Source organism: Triturus cristatus, chromosome 3_1 (assembly GCF_964204655.1).
Source record: "Triturus cristatus chromosome 3_1, aTriCri1.1, whole genome shotgun sequence".
NCBI lineage: Eukaryota > Metazoa > Chordata > Amphibia > Caudata > Salamandridae > Triturus > Triturus cristatus.
This window is the reverse complement of record NC_140583.1, coordinates 1,101,491,871-1,101,514,392: the sequence shown is the minus strand read 5'-3', so window position 1 is coordinate 1,101,514,392 and position 22,522 is coordinate 1,101,491,871.

Here is a 22,522-nt window from a genome sequence, read left to right as displayed (position 1 = left end):
ACTTTTTTGATGTTTTGGTGGTGCAATGGGCCACTGCATGCTTATAAGGCCACGTAAAGCCACTTAATGCAACTTTTCATGGCTTTATAATTAGGTGCCTCTTTCACGCAGAAAACTGCATGAAAGGGGCATTCCATTGGTGTTACTGGGGGTGTTCGCATGCAGCACCAATGGAATCGGACCCATTCCCACATTTACAAGAAATTGTAAACCTGGGAATGCGTCAGAACCTAACGCCACCCCAGGGGTGGTGTTAGGAAAGTGCAACGAGGAGAATTTTTTTTATTTCTCCTCGTGCTTTCCTTTCTCTATGTGTGCTGCATTCTGCAGCACACAAAAAAAGGAAATCACCTGTGTTGATTGATTTACAAAATCAATCAGCCCCACAACTCAGGCACCCTTGCACCATGGTGCAAGGGTGTCTGCGTTGGCATATGGCAGCTCATTGTGTGTCGGTGTTGGGGAAAAGGACAGGAATGCACTGTATCACTTAGATACAGCGCATTCCTGCCCTTTTGTTTTGATGTAGGGCAGCACAGCAAGATTTCTTGTGGTGCTGCCCTTTGTCAAAACCTTATAAATAAGGCCCTTGGTGTATTGTAATATATGTTCTCCCCTTGTGTAAAACATTCCTTAAGCCATTCATTCGATATCAAATACCTAAACAGAACTCAAAATAAATAAATCAAATACACTTTTGGCTGTTGCATTATTTCAGCACAATCCAGAAGAGGACAAAAGGGAGTACCTCACCCAAGCTGATTTTCATAGTGGCGTTGGTGCTTCAACCAACTGTTTCACTTCATCATACTTGGCGCATATGCCTAAAAGTAAAATAAGATCACATTTGTTTATAGCTGGCAGGTGCTAGAGGATACCTTGTCCTAAATGAATGATGTGCTAGTGAGGCAAACCTGGTTTAGGCTATGACTTGAGCTATTGGAAGCCCTATTCGAAAACTCCAACTGTGAATGGCCCCACACTTCCACTCTACTGTTTAATTTCCACTTGTCTAGCTACTAGACATTAAGGATTGAATGGACACAATTCTGTGACCAAAATATAAAAAAAACACAAGATTGATGAGGTACGTATATGTAGGTAAGTATAGATTTACTGTTCTTAACGCCATATCTATGTGCATTGACAAAAATAATATATATATGTTAACTGAAAAAAATCAAAGGTTACAGGAATCGTATAGTTAGACTCAGATTTCCCTTGTACAAAACCAGTGAAATTCAGCAGTTATAGTTACCTGAGATAACTATAACTTATGCCCCTGCAATGACCTGCTTATGACCCCACATATTACATCACTCATGATATGGTCAGTGTTATGTTATGTTATGTTAAGTGTTGCTTGTAAAGCGCACTGACACCGAAGCTTCCTGGCGCTGGTAGACAGAACAGAGTGAGGAGGAGGTAGAGGCAACAGAATCTACGTGGGGGTAGGGAAAAGATACGTTTTTAGCATTTTCCTAAAGTTGAGGAAAGAGGAGCAGGATTTGATAGAAAGAGGGAGGGTGTTCCAGAGTCCAGGGGCCAACTGGGAGAACCGGCGTCCGCCGAATCTCTTAGTTTTGCCCCTGGGGATGATCAACAAGTCAAGGTAGGCGGATCGAAGATGGCGTATAGGACAGTAAGGGTGGATGGTAGATTTCAGGAAAGCAGGGGAAGGGCAGTGAAGTGCCTTGAAGGTAAGACAAGCCACCTTGAAGGCAGCCCTTCGCTCGACCGGGAGCCAGTGCAAATTCACAAGCAAAGGTTTAGCTGATTGCCATCTGGGTGTTCCATGGATCAAGCGGGCAGCCTGGTTCTGGACGATTTGGAGGCGTTGAGTCAGGTATTGTGGTAGACCGTGATAGATGGCGTTGGAAAAATCCAGACGGGAAAGTACCAGCGAGATAACAGTTTGGGTGAGTGCTGCCGGGGGAAGAAAGTGGCGGATTTTGCGGATCCTCCGAAGTTGAAACATACAGGAGGAAACCACCGCTCCCATCTGAGCCCTGAGAGAAAGCTCGGTGTCAATGATGACACCTAGACTTTTTACTGTATTTGCAGGGACGGGGGAGGAGCCGAACTCTGGAGGCCAGAACTGTGGACCCCAGTAGGTGGAACTGAGTCCAGGAAGTAGGAGCTCAGTTTTACCGGGGTTCAACTTCAATTGGTTCTGGTTCATCCAGAGCTGGATATGAGTCATGGCTCCATGAAAAGTTTTGATGGCATTTGGTGAGTTGAGGGGGAAGATGATCTGGAGATCGTCAGCGTAGTTATAAGTGACGATGTCCCATTTCAGAAGTGATTGAATAAGTGGTCGGAGGTAAAGATTAAAGAGGAGCGGGGAAAGGGAAGAGCCTTGGGGAACACCACAGGATGTGAGAGTTTTTTTAGCAGTGTAGGGGCCAAGGCGGACCGCCTGTGTTCTCCCCGTAAGAAAGGACCTGACCCACTCAAAAGCAACGCCCTGGATGCCCGCCTGCCCGACACGGTGGAGAAGGATGTCATGATCCACCGTGTCGAACGCGGCCGACAGATCCAGTAGGACGAGGGCTTGGGGTTTTCCCGCGTCCGCGTTGCCTCTGAGTGTGTCAAGGACTGCCAGAATAACGGCTTCAGTAGAATGGGCGGGTCTGAAGCCGGCCTGAGTTGGTACAAGGTAGCCAGAGGATTCTATAAACCTGGACAGGCAGCGAGTGACGTGAGCCTCCATAAGTTTAGAGAAATAAGGGAGAAGGGAGATGGGGCGGTAGTTCGATGGCTCCAACATGTCGGCGCCAGGTTTTTTTAGTAAGGGTACCAGGATGGCTTCCTTGAAGGAAGTGGGGCAGATGCCGCTACTGAGGGAGCTATTAAAGAGATGTAGAATACTGTCAGGTAAATTGAGACATATGCTCCGCAAAACGGACGGTGGGCAGCAGTCATTTGGGGAGCCGGATTTTACACGAGTGGCTAGTTCCGCCAGAGAAGAAGAGTCTAGAGCCGGGAAAGAAGTGAAGGACAATGGGTTGTTAAGGGATGTATCCGATAGTGACAGTTGGGGGAGTGAAGGAATGGATTTTTTAATTGTGGAAATTTTTTCTAAAAAGAACGAGTTCAGGGTGTCACAGGCCTCCTGAGTAGGGGTCTGGGCTGGTAGGGTCCTGTCGTCTGTGGTTAACTCGTTCAAAACTCTGAACACCTCCTTAGATTTGTTAGCTGCCAGAGAGATCCTACTGGCGAAGTGTTCGGTTTTTGCTGAACGGATAGCTGTCTTAAATTCTTTACGGGCAGTCAGGTAAGATTGTTTGGCTAGGTCAGAATAATCATGTCTCCAGATGCGTTCCAACTGGCGAGTTTTGAGTTTCCGGGCTTTGAGGTCGTCGGAAAACCATCTGTGAGAGTTCCTGTGTCTGGTACAGGGGAATTTGACCAAGGGGGCAAACAGATCGCTGGCTGACTCAAGCCAGGTGGCCACGTTATGTTCTAGCCGATCCGTATCAATAGGGTCAGAGATCGCCGGGCAGGAGTCAGCCAGGGCAGTAAGAAATCCCTGGGAGTCATATGAACTCCATTTGCGGGCAAGGCCGCCGGCCATCAAGGGAGCAGGGGCCTGAACAGCAGCCGTGATGATGGTGTCTACCAAGTGATGGTCAGACCAGGCACACGGACGTATGACTGGTGGGGACAACTCCAGGTTGCAGGTCCAGATCTGGTCCAAAACATGTCCCTTGATGTGAGTGGGTTCGGAGACATGTTGGACAAGGTTCAGACTTTTAAGCGTCTCAAAAAGCTCAGTAGCATGAGGGCCGGCGTGACTGTCGCCAAACCAGTAATTCAGATCGCCAAAAATGGCGAGGTGGGAGTGCGATATAAGAAGGGAAGACAGTTGTTCACTAAGAATGGTGGGAAAAGATGGCATGGGGTGTGGGGGCCGATAAAGTAGAAGGAAAGTGAGGGGACCAACGTCCGTTTGCACGCTGATAATTAGGTTCTCCACCTCAGGTAACGGAAGGGAGTAAGAGGATAAGGATATCAGACGCTTGGAGATAATGGCCGCTACTCCACCCCCAGGCCGGTCGCCAGGGCGGTCGGCGCGAAGGATGTAGTAATCGGGGGGGAGGGCTGCCAGAATATCCGGCATGGACTCTGAGGTAAGCCATGTTTCTGTCAGTAAAAGCATGTCAGGGTTCGAGCTGGTTAGCAGGATAAAAATATCCTCAGAGTGCTTCACCAGTGAGCGGGTATTAAGATAGGATACCCTGAGGGATGTAGTGTTCGCTGGTGGCAATGCTAAGGGTATACGGCCCTTGGGGAGGAGTTGGTTAGGGCGCGAGAGGCCTGCTGACGTAATGCGATGCAAAGTCGTAGGGGATGGTAGAGTGACGATGTGCTGAAGGTCTCTGAGTGCTTGGGGGGAATATGTAATAGGCTGGGCGGCATGGCATGCCCTCAGGCCCGTCCTGGCGCGGACGGGCGCAGACGGGCTTGCCTTTGGCGCGCCTTCGGCGCGCTGCCGGCGCGCCCGCTGCGCCCGTCCGCTGCGCGGCCGTGGAAGGCACATGGTTTATGTAGGTGGAAAACAGGAAGGGGCGTGGCCCGTGATGAAGGGGGCGTGGCCTCACCAGGCTTCCCCGGAATGACGTGGCAAGAAATGGCGGCCCGCGACAGCGTTCAGATCAGCTGTGCGGGGAAGGGGTAATAGCGAGAATATTGCCAAAGTAAGTTTCTTTAAAAGTGCGCAAGCACACAAAATAGTACACGGATAATACACAGTAAAATCAATTTCAAAGGGTTCGCTCGTTGCTCCCGGCTTCCGCCTCAGGAGTTCAGTCTATCTGCTGGCGCCTGCAATTTGGCGCGTTTTAAAGCGGGGGGGGCGTGGCCCGTGATGAAGGGGGCGTGGCCTCACCAGGCTTCCCCGGAATGACGTGGCAAGAAATGGCGGCCCGCGACAGCGTTCAGATCAGCTGTGCGGGGAAGGGGTAATAGCGAGAATATTGCCAAAGTAAGTTTCTTTAAAAGTGCGCAAGCACACAAAATAGTACACGGATAATACACAGTAAAATCAATTTCAAAGGGTTCGCTCGTTGCTCCCGGCTTCCGCCTCAGGAGTTCAGTCTATCACATCACTCATGACATTACTCATGACATCATCAAATGAGTGTTAGTATTTTTAAGAATGTATGGGTGTTAAACATATATAGTAACCTACTACAAAAGTTAAATTAGTATACTACTAAGTGATACTATTTCCAACATACATTATGTGAGTGGCTGTGTGACTGTATCTTTGTGTGTATGGGTGTGTAAGTGGCTGTATGGATGGATGTGCGAATAGCTGTAAGGGTGAGTGAGCTGCTGTGCGAGTGGCTGTATTGGTGAATGAGTGGGTGTGTCAGTGGCTGTATGGATGAGTGAGTGGGTGTCTGAATGGTTCTATGAGTGAGTGGTTCAGAGAGTGTGTGGCTGTATGGGTGAGTGAGTGGTTGTTTGAGTAGGTGTTTAGTTAAGTGAGTTGGTGTGTGATTGGCTGCATTGGAGAGTAAGTATCTGTGTGAATGGCTGTATGGGTGAGTAAGAGGATATGTGATTTCTTCATGGATGTGAGAATGGCTATGTAAGTTGTTGTGTGGGTGTGTGAGTGTGTGACTGCTTGTATGGGTGAGGGAATGGGTATGTGAGTGGCTGTACTGGTGAGTGACTGGTTGTATGAGTAGCTGTATGGGTGAGTGAATTGTTTTGTAAGTGGCTGTGCGAGTGAGTGAGTGGGTGTGCTAGTGCCTCTGTGGAGGAGTGAGTGGGTATGTGAGTACTGGTTAGGGTCTGTGAATAGATATGTGAGTGGTTGTATGGGTATGTGAGTGACCATACAAGAGAGTTTATGGGGTGTGAGTAGCTCTGTACATGATGTCAGCAGTGATGTCATCAGTGATGTCATTTGAGGTGTAATCAGTGATGTCCCTAACCATGTCATGAGTGATGTATTATGTGAGGTCAGAAGCAGTGCATTGCAGGGCCATAAATTATAGTTAGCTCAGGAAATCTGAGTCTAACTATAAAGTCCCTGTAACCTTTGTTTTTTCAGTGAATTTCTGAGGTTTTTAAAAATATTATTTCCTGACTATAACGACACTGTAAACTTTGTTTTTTTAAGTGAATTTCTATGTTTTTTAACTGGTAGTCTTGTTTGTAGAGTGATGGAGGAAGGGGGCATGGCCTCCGACCAACTCCCAGTAATCCAGTTGTAGGGGACCCTCAGCAGCCAGGGGATCTTCAGCCCCCCACCAGTAGTGCACAGTGCACCAGGAGGCATGTTTACAGAGTGGTAGAGAAAGAGGGCATGGTCTCTGAAGACCTCACCACAGTCCCACAGTGTGGGACTTACTGGAGGTAACAGGAAGGCTTCTTAGCCCCTGAGGACCCTCAGCATTCAAGGGGACTTCATCCCGAACCAGCAGTGCATCAGGGGGCGCCTTTGCAGAGTGGTGGAGAAAAGGGGCGTGGTCTCTGAAGTCCTCTCAGCAATCAGGCTGTGTGAGACTTACTGGAGGTAGCAGGAGGGCTTGTTGGCCCTCAAGGACCTTCAGCATCCAAGGGGACATCATCCCTAAACCAGTAGTGCACCAGGAGGGCAGTTGTGGCCCCAGAGACCCCATCCTCTAGGACCAAGCCTATTTTGATTAGGACTTTGAATGGGGCAGTTTCCAGCCGTGTGTATCCATTCCCTGGGTCCGGCCTTTTGAAAAAAATGTGTTATTACATTAAAGGGAGGGAGGCCAAGCAACCCCCTCCCAAACTGATGTCGGCCGCGGAGACCTCTTCCCCGTGACCTTTACTCTTTTTTGTCTTGTAATGACTAAGGGGCGGGGGCCATGTGCCCACCCCACCTCGGCCTCTAGTGTGGGTGCCCTGGTCCCACCCAGGGAACCCCTATACTTTGTTGGGGACCGTGGGCAGAGCCTGAAGGGCCCCGTGGTACCTGCCGGCTCCCCAAAACCTGCGGCGAGACAGCATTGCTTTTGGTCAGATGGAGCTGCTAAACATACCAGCTCCCTCTGTCCACAAGCAATTCTACTCTGCTTTTAGCAAGCAAGAGCCTTTTTCATGCTCTCGCTTGCTGAAAGCGGAGCAGTGTTTGCTATGGCTTGGCAGGAGCAGTAAAGCTTCAGCCAAGCCATAGCAAACAGCCATGTCCCGGGGATGGGCACCCTGGGACATACCCAGTCCTAGGAGGTGGCCGCCTTCAGGGCCATCTATGGCTCCGGGAGGGGGGCCATGCAGACCCCCTCCATTGCTGGACATCGAAAAGGCGTATGGCCGAAACACGGCAGTCAGTGCTGGGAGGCTCTGCACATTAAAAGCACTTTCTTATGAATTCCCGCAAGTGCTCTCCTTTTTTGGACGACATCGAACTTGTTTGCTGTTGTGGATATATATATATATATATATATATATATATATATATATATATATATATATAAATATGCAAAAAAGAAGCAGAGAACTCTGGGTAGTTCTCAAGTTTAGGTGGAAAGCAGCTCCTGTATGGAGCACTCTCAACACCAGCGACACTCTAGATCTGCTCACTGTGTCAGGGGTTGCTTTTACTCATTTCAGGTTGGCTTGATTGGTATTTTACCAACTCAAAGCTGTAATACTGTGCCTGGAGTGGTAATTGGCTTTTGTCATTATACAGCTCGGCAAGGACAGCACTGTGCTAGTCCTATGCTTAAAGACTTTGCTGTACAAATGGCAAAAGACTTTGTCCTTTTCTATCTCGGCGTGGATGGCACTGTGCTAATCCTATGCTTAAAGATTTTGATAGAAAACAGACATTTGAGGTGAGCAGATCTAGAGGGTCGCTGGTGTTGAGAGTGCTCCATACAGGAGCTGCTTTCCACCTAAACTTGAGAACTACCCAGAGTTCTCTGCTTCTTTTTTGCATAATTTATTCGTCACTCTATGCCTGAAAGGGTATTTCTTTGACTTATACTGGGTGCTCCCTTGTGTCTGGACAAAGCTATACCTCTCTGAAGAGCTCTAATTAGAGTGAAACACTGTGTCAGGGGTTGCTTTTACTCATTTCAGGTTGGCTTGATTGGTATTTTACCAACTCAAAGCTGTAATACTGTGCCTGGAGTGGTAATTGGCTTTTGTCATTATACAGCTCGGCAAGGACAGCACTGTGCTAGTCCTATGCTTAAAGACTTTGCTGCACAAATGGCAAAAGACTTTGTCCTTTTCTATCTCGGCGTGGATGGCACTGTGCTAATCCTATGCTTAAAGATTTTGATAGAAAAACAGACAATTGAGGTGAGCAGATCTAGAGTGTCGCTGGTGTTGAGAGTGCTCCATACAGGAGCTGCTTTCCACCTAAACTTGAGAACTACCCAGAGTTCTCTGCTTCTTTTTTGCATAATTTATTCGTCACTCTATGCCTGAAAGGGTATTTCTTTGACTTATACTGGGTGCTCCCTTGTGTCTGGACAAAGCTATACCTCTCTGAAGAGCTCTAATTAGAGCGAAACACTGTGTCAGGGGTTGCTTTTACTCATTTCAGATTGGCTTGATTGGTATTTTACCAACTCAAAGCTGTAATACTGTGCCTGGAGTGGTAATTGGCTTTTGTCATTATACAGCTCGGCAAGGACAGCACTGTGCTAGTCCTATGCTTAAAGACTTTGCTGTACAAATGGCAAAAGACTTTGTCCTTTTCTATCTCGGCGTGGATGGCACTGTGCTAATCCTATGCTTAAAGATTTTGATAGAAAAACAGACATTTGAGGTGAGCAGATCTAGAGTGTCGCTGGTGTTGAGAGTGCTCCATACAGGAGCTGCTTTCCACCTAAACTTGAGAACTACCCAGAGTTCTCTGCTTCTTTTTTGCATAATTTATTTGTCACTCTATGCCTGAAAGGGTATTTCTTTGATATATATAAATATATATATATATATATATATATATATTCCATAGGTTTCATACCATAGGTTTCACGCACGTTATAGTTAGGAATTGGCATTTAAAAAACCTTGCAAATTCACTTAAAAAACCATAGGTTTCACACATGTTATAGTTAGGTGGACGTTTCACTCGTAAAAAGCCAATGAAATTCCCCCGTTATAGTTAGTTGAGATAACTATAACTCGCGCGCCCGCAATCCTCTGCTTATGACGTCGCATAATTCATCACTCATGACATGGTCAGTGGCATCACTCATTACATCACTGATGACATCATCCTTGTGATAGAGTGGCGGTCGCGCGAGTTATAGTTATCTCAACTAACTATAACGGGGGAATTTCATTGTTTTTTTACGAGTGAAATGTCCACCTAACTATAACATGTGTGAAACCTATGGTTTTTTAAGTGAATTTGCACCCCGCGATTTAAAAAAAAAAAAATGTTTTTTTCACCCTTCGGGGTCCTTTAGGGACCCCCTGACAAAGGCTAGGGGGTTAGGAACTCTCTACCCTGCCCCCTATTCACGTTCGCCACCTCTCTTTTTCACTGTCGCACCCAAAACAAACAAAATGGCGGACGACACTTCCTGATTTTGACCGATTCGAACTTTGACTGACATGTAACCAACAATCAGAATTACGCTCGCGCACGTTAGGGTGCGCGCACGGTGCGCGCACGGTGCACGGCTATAGATATTTATGTACTTTTAACTGCAATTTTCTCAGGAAATACTGAACAGATTGACTTCATATATGCAAAAGGCACATGCCTGACCTGATGACTACCTCTTTGCCAAATTTCAAGTAAATCTGTTCAGCCGTTCAGGCTGTACCTTCGACTAAAGGTCCTATGGGAAAATGCATGCGGAAAACGCATTTTGGGACCTCCCTTTTTTCTCAGTCCCCGCTTGACGAATCACCCCGAGACTTTCAGGGTAGTAGCTGAGCGGAGCGCCCCATTAGTTTTGAAAATTTTGCGAGGATTCGTCAACCAACGCCAAAGTTATTCAAAATAGAATTTTCAGATTTCCTATGGAAACACGGTCCTAACTATAACTATCTACTGGCGACCGTGTAAATCTGTAAATCTGTTCAGTATTTCCTGAGAAAATAGCATTTAAAAGCATATATATATCTATAAGCGCGCACCGTGCACGTACGGTAAAACTTACCGTACGCGCACGCTGCCGCGCGCGAGCGCGATTCTGATTGGTTGTTAGATCTTAGTAAACATTCGAATCAGTCGAAACTAGGAAGTGTCGGCTGCCATTTTGTCTCTCGCAGTCTGAGGGGGTGAAAAACAAAGGTGGAGAACGTGAAAAGGGGGCAGGGTGGACAGTTCCTGACCCCCTAGCCTTTGTCAGGGGGTCCCAGAAGGACCCCCAAGGGCCAAAATTTCCTTTAATTTTTTTGCGAAAAATCGCGGAGTACGCGTAGAGTGCGCGTACGGTAGAAACGGAAAAATTCCGCGAACTGCGTAATGTGGGCAGCACGCGCATGGTACGGTACGGTACGGTATTTAAAAAAACGTACAAATTCACTGAAAAAACCATAGGTTTCACATACGTTATAGTTAGGAATTAGCATTTAAAAAACCTTGCGAATTCACTTAAAAAACCATAGGTTTCACACATGTTATAGTTAGCTGGACATTTCACTCGTGAAAAACCATTGAAATTCCCCCGTTATAGTTAGTGCAGGCAACTATAACTTTCTAATGTTGGCAGTTACCTGTGGGGTGAGGCACTTGTGCTCGCTACGTGTACTTCTAATGTTGATCAATAAAGAGCACTTACTGCCATCCTCTGAGGTGCCTCAAATCATCTTATTAAGTATTAAATGTGTATTATATAATATAATCCACATTTAATACCTAATACTTAATAAGGTGAATATAATTTATATCTAGTCACTACAAACCAGGTTATCCTTGCTTACAGCTATTCCGTTTCTAGAAGGCAAGCGCTTGATGCAAAAAACATAGGTTTGCTTTTAAAATGCACTGTTCTCTCTTACTCATCGAGCTGCTGTCTTTTATGTGCTCAACACTTCCCAGCTAGCAGTGGAACAGACGAGGTAGATGACCGCTACGGAGCACCACGCCTCCACGTAGCGGCAGGAGACCCGTGACCCGCCCCCAGACTCGAACCGGCAATGGCGTTGACAACGCGGAGGACGCGCTGAGAAGGTAGATGAGATCCCCCCCCCCCTCCTCAAGATACAGCGCTGCAGCGACCCTGAAAAGGAGGAAAGCGTGAATGCCGAGAGCAGCGCTGAGGGGGAACAAGAGCTTACCAGACGGTAAAAAAAAAATAACTCTCGGCGTTAATGGTGCCCGTTATGTTGCTCTGCGGCTCCATTGAAACAGCTGATGCACTGAAGACACGGAGGTTGTGGAGGTATTGAGGTAATCTGCCTGCTTCTCTACGGATGCTCAGTAGACGATCTGCGGCTGCATTTTTTTAATATTGAATAAACGGTATCGATAGGAGAGAGAGAGGTGAGGCGGGGTGGTAATAAGGCTGAGGCTGAGGCTGACAAGGCAAGGGGCTAGGAAAACGTATGGACAATAGCGGCGATAGTGGTAAAAAATCGCAACCGGCCCATAGCAAAAAAAAAAAAAAAGGGGGAGAGGAGGAAAAAAAAGAAAATGGGGAAACAATTAAAGGACTGCAACATCTCGAACAAGGTTAATAAGGAAAACATGGCCCGTCTTAAAAAATCTCGCCAGACCTTGGCTAAAAAAGCGATATTGCGTGGTGCTAAGGCTAACCCCACTTCACCGGGCGCTGAAACTACCTCAGAAAGTTCTGAGGAGGAATCTCCCGCAAGGTATCCTGCACTTCTACAGGATGATGGATTTCTTGATCAACCCCCCCCCCCTGTGGACACCGAGCCAGGCCTGTCCAAAGAAACTATACCAGCCTCTATACCAAATCAAAGAAGTGATAGAAAAGAATTGAAAGAAATCAAGGAGTTTCCTTTATTCACTAGCAAATCCACCCCAAGGTCTCAACGCTCTTCGCCCTCCTCCTCCTCCTTAGGTGTCTCTATTCAAGGGCCGACTGATATATTAACTACAGAAAATGGTACGGGAGGTGTTGATAGCCACCCTGGGACGATGCAACAGATTACCGAAATATCTGGTTCGATGGCTCTTCCGCATAAACAACTGAATTTCCAGATGAAGCAACCACAACCGCAGCCTCAAGTACGAGCAGAGCAAACTGAGCAAAATCGCTTGACACATAAATCCATGAATTCTTTGAATATAATGAATAAGGAAATAGAGAACACCGATCACCCGCTCCAGGAACTACTCAATGAAAACAGCGAATCAATGACAGAGGTACCAACAAGCCCATCTAAAGGGCTAGCAGCTGTCACTCCACTGGGAAGCAGGAAAGCTGCCCCAGCGGAGATCGTAGCTCTCTCTCCAACTTTCCTGAGCCCAGCAGTGTTCAAGGCAGGCGGGGTGAATGCTGGTACGAGAGATCAACTCACCAACGTTTGCCAAAGTTCTGAAATTAAGACAACGCATCAACTAGATATCAAAGATATGTTAAATCTTATCCTCGAAGAAATACGAGACATGAAAATTTCACAACAAGTAGAGATTGCTGCGCTCCATACAAGATTAGGAAAGATGGAAGAGACAATGGCTGGACTCCCGAATAGACTACAGGAGGTCGAGTCTCGGGTCTCAACGCTAGAGGATCAAGTATTTACTGCAATGGGAGAGGTCAAAGAGGTTAAAAAAAAGACACTTACTGTTGAAGCCAAGCTGGAGGAGCTTGAAAATTATTCTCGAAGATCGAACCTCAGAATTGTTGGGGTTCCGGAAGGGCTAGAAGGAGCCCAAACAATCCAGTGGGCGACCTCATTCATTAAGAAGCATGTCCTGCCTGAACTTGATGGAGATCTCACAATAACAAGAGCTCATCGAGTACCTGCACAACCCTTTCCTAATTCTACATATCCTAGAACAATACTACTTAATTTTTCTGACTATAGGATTAAGGAAAGAATTTTAGCGAGGGCGTTCCAGCAGAGACAGTTTCCAGTTACGGAGACCTGTAAATGTAGAATATTCGCAGACATGACAGCAGCTGCCGCTCGCCGGAGGAAAGAATTTGTTAAAATTCTTCAATTATTTAAAGCGCATGGCGCCCAAGCTACTATTGCTCATCAATCAAAACTCAAAGTGCTGGTGAAAGGAAAGTTTTTTTTGTTTTCTGATTTGGAAGAGGCTCAGGCCCTGTTGAAGGAAATTTCGGAAGGTTCTAATAGATGATGGCAATTGGTAGATGTAATGTAATGCAAGAGATTCTGGGTGTGAGGGGGTGCGAGGTGGGGGAAGTTAAAAAAAAGGAAAATGCGTTTTTTTTTTGTTTTTTTTTGCTGTCGCTACATCCTGTGATTCTATGGATATGACTCAATTCGATTATGGGTTTAAGTAATTGGTTAAACATATAGGGTTCTATAATAATCATGGGGCACAGGAGGGTGGGGGATACAAATGAATGAACGGCAAGGAGGGGAAAAAAAAAAAAAAGAAGGGAATTTTTTTTTTACGAATGGGTGGGATCTGGGGATAAGGGCGGGTTCATCCTGGGCGTAACTCCAAGACGCCCATAAGGTTTTTGGGAGGGTTGCAATGTGGGCTGCGTGGCAGCTAGGGGTTTTTCCACAATGCAAGGGGAGGGCAAGTGGTAGGGGGTGGGGACTGGGAGGACCTTGGGTTAGCTGGGGGGGGTGTAGAAGCAAAATAAAAATGAGCAGAAGTCGAGCAGAAGCTGAAAAGGTTAAATTTGTTAAGCAATGGAAGGTTAAAATAGGTAGACGATGGGTAGGTTATGTTTTTTCAGGCAACAGGTGGAAAGTAGTTAGTGGAAGGAAGATGGAATTATATAGGAGATGACAAACTCATGTACTATCCACTCTCTAAATGTGAACGGGATCTTAAATAAGCAGAAATACGGAGGCCTGATTAGATGGCTTACCTCCCTGACACCTCAAGTCCTGTTTCTACAAGAAACACATTTAAAATCAAATTCTCCAAATTTATTTCTTCCTCGTTGGTTTTCTCATGTCTTTTTCGCCTCCGCCGGACTGGCTTGCAGAGGAGTTGCTATTTATTTTTGTAAAAATCTTCCTTGGGAATTTGGTCAAATAGTAAGAGATCCTCTGGGTGGATGGATCTGGGTTGAAGCCAGATTAAAGGGCGCTACATATAATTTTGTGTATTATTATGCCCCTGTAATGGATGACAACGCAGCTGTAATTAAAATAGGGGAAATATTACGGGGGAGACCGGGAAAAATTATTTGGGGTGGAGATTTCAACTTCATCCAAAACTTAAAAAAAGATACCTCAAATAGGAAAAAAAAAGAGATGAAACCCCAAACCAAGAAAGCGCTAGCAGGCTAAATAGCAGAACATGTCTTAATAGATCCATGGTGTGATGCTAATCCCTATAAGATGGAATTTACCTGTTATTCTAATAAATACAATACAGCATCCAGAATTGATTTTTTTTTAATAACCAAATCTTTGGGGTATAAGAGTACACAAATTTTGACAAACCCATTTTCGGATCATTCCCTAATAAAAGTGGAGATTAAAATTAATGAAAAGGTGAGATCAAGATCCAAGTGGCAGATGGATCGACTCCTCTTACAGGATAGCCAGTGGGTAAATAACACGGAGGAATGGATAAAATAATTTTTTCGTAGAAACAAGGACACGGCAGACATATTCTCTGTATGGGGGGGGTTCAAGGCTGCTCTAAGGGGCCAAATAATAGCCTACTCGGCTGCCCAAACGAAACAGAGGAGAGAAAAAATTAATAATCTCCAACAGAATGTCGAAAAGGCAACAAAGGCAGTAAATAATCGGACTGCAACATTAGAGGAGGATAAAAGACATCTGATCAAAGCTAAATATGAATTGAAAGAATTTTTTATTTTAGAAGAGATAGCTAGCTCCAGAGCGTACCAGCAACGGGTCTATGAAGAAAACCAGCTGATTGCTAAAATGCTTGCTGGCGCTACTAAAACTAAGCAAGAGTCAGCAATGATCACCGAAATCATGGACCCCAGAAATAATGGCCTTTTAACTGAAAAAGGAGAGATTACGCAAATATTCTTGGAACACTACACTAAATTATACGCAACTGAATATCAGGTTGGAGTAGACCAGATTGATCAATTTTATGAGCAAGTCGAGACACCCAGTCTTACAAGAGAAATGGTAAAACAGCTTCAGATAGATATATCCAAAGACGAAATAGAAAAGGCCATAGGACTAATTCCAGGGGCAAAAGCCTGTGGAGCGGACGGGCTCCCGATTGAGCTATATAAAACTTTTAAGAAGACACTAACTCCCTTTCTTAAAAAAATATTTACTTGTATCAAACACGGCGGTAAGGTTCCCAGAACTTTCACGGAGTCTATTTTGATTAGTTTTGTTAAAAAGGGGAAGAATGAAAAAGATGTGAATTCGTATAGACCAATCAGCCTTTTGAACGCAGATTTTAAAATATTAATGAAAATCTGGGCCCAGCGCTTTACACCCATAGCCCAAGCCTTAATTCATCCAGACCAGACTGGGTTTATCTTAGGTAGATATATGTCAACAAATACCCGATTTTTAATTCTGACTTTAGACTTTGCCTCTGTAAATAAACTACCCATTTTTATCACAATGGTCGATGCCGAAAAAGCGTTCGATATAGTGAATTGGGAAGCTCTTTTTATCGGTTTATCTAAGTTTGGGTTTCCTAGCCAAACTATTAAAATGTTAAAGAATATATATCAAGGAGCTCATGCCAAACTAATTATAAATGGTGAATCAATTGGGGAAATAGAAATAAAACGAGGGACTAGGCAGGGCTGCCCCCTTTCACCCATCTTGTTTACATTTTTTATAGAGCCATTGGCTTGTAGAATAAGGGATAATCTCTAAATTAGAGCTCCCATTGACGGGATGCCAAAAATGAAATTATTTGCAGACGATATAATCTTGTACCTATATCCGGATGAAATGAACTGGAGCGAGGTATTAACGGAGTTTAGAAGATTTGAACAAATTGGGGGATATAAAATAAATGAAAATAAAACAGAAATGTTAATATTAAATAATTACTATAATTTCTTACCCCAGAATTTAAAACCCCAGGCGATGAAAACAGACCCAATAAGGTATCTGGGTATTTATGTATCTAGCCAAGCTGATCTCCTTTTTAGCTTGAATTACTTGACAATGAAATGTAAGATCAAAAGTTTATTGGACAAGTGGTCTATACTACCATTGACTTTGATAGGCCGGGTCGGGCTTTTAAAGATGTCTATTCTACCCTTATTGAATTTTTTATATATTAATATTCCTCTTAAGATAAATGTAAACATTTTTAAAGAAATTGATTCAATGTTTAGAGAGTTTATTTGGAATAACAAGACCTCCAGAGTTAAACTTTCCACACTACAATTAGAAATAGACCAGGGGGGATTGGCTCTACCTAATATCCAAATCTATTATGAGGCTGCCCTTCTGGACATAACTGCCCGTCTACTTGATTGTAAAGATTCGACAGAAATTTTTTACTATGAAAAAATGCTTAGTGAATCTGGAACACAATTATCTGCCTTTCTTAAAACAACCAAATTACCTAAGAAATCCCGCTATAAGACAATACGAGACTTTTCCAAGCGCCTTCTATGCTTTTTTAAGCAAACTAACTCTTCTGGCTACATTTTTTTAAATCTCGAAGAAATTAGAACTCTGGGGCTGCAGATGCATTCTCGCCTGTTAACAAAATGGAAGGACAAAGGTTTTTTTGAGTTAGGTAGCTTTTTTTTAGTTCAAACCTTTATGTCCTGGGAACAGGTTATAGCCAGATGTGGGAATATGGCGAAACCTGGATTTTTGGAATATTTACAGATCTTGCATCTAATTAAAAAATATGATATCTGCCCAGACCAGGTAGTAGGGGGACTTGTGAACGCACTTTATAAGATGAGAATGAAAGGCGCAGGTAATTGGTACTCTCTACTTTTAAAACAGAGGTCAGCTCCCTTAGTTGAAACGTTCTTGGAAAAAATCATTCAAGAAACGAACTGCAAATTTTCCCAGCAAGAGTGGCAACAGATTGCATTAATGGGTAATAAGGCATTGAGAGCGGCCAATTTCAAAAGGATGGCCTTCCTTTCAAGGTGGATGGCATACTATACTCCGGCAGTGTTAAATAAACGCTATGCCGGGGTTGTTAACAATTGCTTCCGGTGCCAGGCCTTGGGAGAGGGAGACTGGCTACATATCTGTTTTACATGCCCAAAACTTCAGATTTTTTGGAATCAATTTTTTTCGGCTATAAGCATTGCAATGGGTAAAAATATCGATCCTGAAACAGAGGTAGCACTGTTTGGGATCTCTAGAGTAAGAACTGACCTAAATAAAGCAGAAGCAACGTTCGTGGCTATTGGCGCGGCAATAGCACGATCATTGATTTTGCAAAAGTGGCGTACAGAACAGATTTCTACTTACTCGGAATGGTTAATAAAAATGTGGAGGACCAGGAGATATGAAGAAGCATATGCCAAGCGGATTGGGGCAGTAAAAAAATGTACTTTGGTTTGGAAATTTTTAGATAAGTATCAAGATATATAAAAAAAAAAAATTTAGTATGGTAGTGGCACAGCACTTTAGCTCTCAATACCTTAGCATGTTGCACTTTAGGATAATTTGCATTATTGCACAATTTATTGTTGATTTGATGAAACAGATTAAAACATGCGGGGAAAGATGAAGGGGATAAAGCAAATGTTTCTCTTACTGTGGAGCAGAGGTCAGCAGATAAAGTATTGCACTTTAGCACATGTCACTTACGCATATTGCACTTTAAGAAATTTTGTATCTTTGCACAATTTATCTCTGAGTTGTTGAAAAGATTAAATACGATGATAATGAGGGGTGTAGTCATATTATTGACTGCAGGCTAGTAGATAAACTGTTATCAAGATAAAATTGAAGTTTAGAAGTAAGTCTTACGGTCCTATGCATCACACTTTACGAGTTCTATACTTTTTTAGATTATTTATATGGTATTCATTATAGGTATTTTGACACATCCATTGTTGAACTGTCGAGGGCCCAATTGCACTGCACATTGCACTTTAGTAGGTCTACACTTTTTGTATCCTTGATAGATTGGTGTGTCAGGATGTGCTGTTCCAGATGTATACATGTAATAGAAAGAGACTGTAAAATTGCTTTAAAAACTGTCTTTTTTTTTTTTCCTGCTCTATTCTACTCAATAAAAACATTAATAAAAAAATAAAAAATAAACACTTCCCAGCTATATGGAAGGAAGTGTTTCTCGCTGATAGGTCCTTACAGCACTGACGTACTTCCCCCGTTGTATCTCTATCAAGCCACTTGTCCAAATACTCTCAGACGGAAAGTGGAACAATGCGCTGTTCCTTGCCCAAATGTTAACTCCATTTAAGATTCTGTACCTGGGACTCTGCCTCAGATTCCCTCTTGTCCTTTTTCTGCCATTCCTGCCCTTCCCTTTTACACTTCCTATTTCCTGGTTTTCTCTTCTCCCTCCCCATTGGCCTCGCAACAAGCTCACCTTCACTTTGAAAACTTCCACATACCTTTCATCCCACGCTTTCGCCGGCCTGCCAGTTGAGAATGCTCTAGCAACTCCCCCACGCGCCACCGCCCCAAGCAAAAAAAAGTCCTTGATAAATTAAATCTGCATATACAGATGGCTGCAGACCATTCAGTGGCCTCTGTTGTCCTCGTTCGGTTTCCTGTAAACCCTTTCAAACCCGACACACAGGCCAAATGCTGGGAACTTAACTAATATGTGCCTCAGCATCCACCTCTCGATGACTCCGGCCCGCTATCCCTAGCTTCCCATAGCAGTGTATCCCATCGCAGAGCACGTTAATCGCTTCCATTCTCCTTTTATTGCAAAAGTACCCCCAGAGTTAACCCAATGATTGGCTCTGCCTGCTGACCCACAACCTTCCAACACATGTTGGTGTTGCCCCTACCCACCTCAAACCCAATAGCCTGATGCCCCCAGGCAGAGCCGGGTGTACACTAGCAGTCTAAGCACCAGGTAGGATCGGTGCCTTCTCTCGGTCCCCCAAGCCCCTTTACCTCTTTGATCGCCGCCACCGTATTCTTGCATTGACCCATCCTGCTTGTGAAGATGGAGGCAGGGGGCGCCTTGTAGTCCTCATCGGTTCACCTGACAGCGCAAGCGCTGTAGGCACGACCTAAAAATGGTCTATGTCCCAGTAAAACGCCAAAACTGTTTTGAAAGATTTGGTTTTCTGATTCAAGTCTGCCTTGTACTGAAATCTGGGAAGATGGTGATTTTTGCATCGCAAACCCTTTGTTGACGCTATTTGCAGCAAAAATGAGACGCTTTCTTCTGTGACACTTTTTTCCAATTTTTCCCCCAAAAAAACATATTTAGCTGTATTTTGGCTAATTTCTTGGTCCTTCCAGGGGAAGCCACAAACCCTGGGTACTTTAAAATCGCAGGATGTTGGAAAAAAGGACGTAAATTTGGTGTGGATACCTTATGTGTACAAAAACGGCCCAAGAGTTAACTACCCCAAATAGCCACACAAAAAAGGCTTAGCACTGGGGGAGGGGGCTAGTAGAGAAGGGTTTAAGTAATAAGCAACATAAAGAAATGAAACATGGGAAATAGAAAGAGAGACAGTGAAGGTGAGGGGATAAAAGAAGGGCAGAATAAAAGAGCTATTGAATGGGATTGAAGGATAAAACAGGCAGAGAGGGAGTAAAAAGGAGTAAAAGTGCCAGTGCCATATAAAGACTGAGAGAGGACTGCAAAATGTAGTCGTTGAGTGGGATGGAAGAGAGGAAGATAAGAAACTGCAAGAGAAAAAAAGACAAGGAGCAAAGAAGAGAAACAAAGTGAAAGGCGGATTTAAGAGAGAAAGAAAGAGTGATAAAGAGAGTACAAAAGAATGGCTTTGAGTAGAGGAAAGAAAACCTATGTGGATAAATGGAACCGGTTAGAGTCCGAGGTAAAAGCAGAAATCAATAAGGGTAAAAGGAGAGGGGAGGTAAGAGTCAAAGACAAAAAAGAGAGTGTGGCAGGCAGAGAAGAGAGTGACAGATAGAGAAAGAGAAGGAAGTAGGAAGGAAGAAAATGATAGGGAGAGAACGAGATGGAGGGAAAAGGTAAGAGATAAAGGCAAGGTAAATGGGGTGGAAGGAACAGGAGGCATGAGCACAGGCACCGGAATTATGCCATTTTGTGGCAATGGCGTTTGATGTCATTATGTGTTTTCCACATTTACCTCGTAATCCATCATCTGCTACATAATCTGAATATTTTAACAAAAATGAAATGTGTTTAGCTTAAATGAATCAAAAGCTACGAAAAACATATGTTGCTACACAGTGGAAGGTCCTTCAAAAAAGTTGACTGGTTATAATTCTGATGCTTATTGCTGTACGTGTGTGTCTGACTGGGTCTAATGGGGTGAACCCTTTGCCCAGATAGTGCTAGATAGTAAAAAAAATTAAATGATAAGATAATATTATCGCACAGTGTGCCACATTATGCTACAAAATGTCGCTTTCCTTGCTGCATAAGTTAGTATACCCTGCCGCATAATTTGGTCCTCCACAGAGGCATGATTCCAGTGGCTCTGGGTATGAGAGAGACAGATGACAATTATCTGAGCGAAGGAGCGAAAAGTTGGGAAGAAACATGCTCATTTATAGTAGATAAGAAGGGCGCTGCCAGAAAAGAGCATGTTGTTTTTCTGCGCAAACGCTGCTTCAGTGCTCAGATACAACAGGCACGCACACTGCACATGGTTTGGCGGGGGCCTTGTGTGGGTGACTGGTTTGCTGCCTGCTTCTTCTATCCATACAGCACAAAGAATATGTAATTTAAGTGGGAAAAGCCCACTTAGCTGGAAGGTCTCCATAATATATACTTTGTTGTTGTATGGAACAAACCACCCTTGACCAATCTGCACTCGAAGTGCAAGGCCTCACATTCCGGCGGTCGCCATTATGGCGAGCACAGTAGACTAATTCATGCCCCTTGTATCGGCACATCGCTTTCTTCACTCCGCGCGCTCTCGAGAATCTCCTTTATTTAGCATGTCCTTCTCAAAATAAGCTGCCTTTAACTCACGGGCAACTTCAATCATGGACTTGACTTACCCAAGCCACTAACTCAGGCCGCACAATGCAGCCAGTTGAATAACGCGCTTATGCATCTGTTCGAACGCCCGAGATGATAATCCGGCCCAAAAACTATTTCCCAGATGGCGAGTAACTATGGGAAGGTGCCATGTGAACTTCTGAAACTGACAGTTTTATATGGTCTTAAACATTTTCTGCAATTCTCATGCGCCACTTTCTGAAGCTCTGAGCCATCGGTTCACGCAGGAAGGCTGCAAAGAGCATAAAACCTTCTCCTGTAAGGTAACTCCTGTGTTTAGGAGTGTGGGTTCCTAATTTTTGCGGGGTTCATCAGATCCCAGAAATAATCCTGGAAACGTACGATGGTTATAGATTTCTAGTAACACTTGTGCTTCACAAGGGTGCACCCAAGTGGAGTTTCCACTCGGTGGGAAAATGATCTGGAAATGTGCCTTTGCACGTGCAACTTGTTTATTTGTCCCTAATGGTGGATTTTTCGCTCAGACTAGAAACCCCTTCACTCTACAGCTCATTAATTATAATGATGTCCCTCCTTTTACGACACTATAAGGGCTCTCTCACAGGAAAATATTCCTATGCACTTCATGGATTTTACAGTGCTTGCAAAATGTTTGCAGATAACCACAATCTTATGAGTTTATAGGTGTTCGCTGCCTTTTTCAGTGTCAGCCCCTAGAATCGACATAAAGCCACATTTTGTGACCTTAACTCTAAATGAACGCTGCTAATGCAATTTCCAATTTCAAAGATGCACACATTCTGACTCAAGGATTAGGCATTTGGACGTTTAAACCGAATTGTTCTTTTGTGGCGCCCGAGTGCTAGTTAGGCGCTCAAAAATGTTTTTATAAAAATATAGCTGTAAAAGTCCGTAAAAAGAAAATGGCATTTTTGAGACGTGTGTTTTTAATGCGGGGAATATCGCGACCAATCACTTCTTTAGCTTGCAAGGGGATAACTTGCAGCTGAACTTTATCCATGACGAGGCACAACAGACAAAAAGTAAAGCCTGCGAACCAAAACATCGTCATTGAAATCGAAATGAAGACACCAGCGAAGCTCCTTTAATAGTACGTGGTACACAGAGTTCTTTCAGTGCCTTCCCGCATATGGGAGCATTTACGCTTTGATTTAAAAAAAAAAAAAAAAACGTAATCCTCTTTCATGGTGGCAGGTGTAACAAAAACAACCTTTCTGTCTGTTTTGCAATAGAGCCCAATACCAAAAAACACACAAAAAAACGAAAAAGCTGATTGATATCCACGGAAAATTGTATGAGCGATAATCAGTATAGAGTTTCTACAGTGAGACTTTTGTCGAGGGCTGGCCCGCTTTCTAGCGCCAT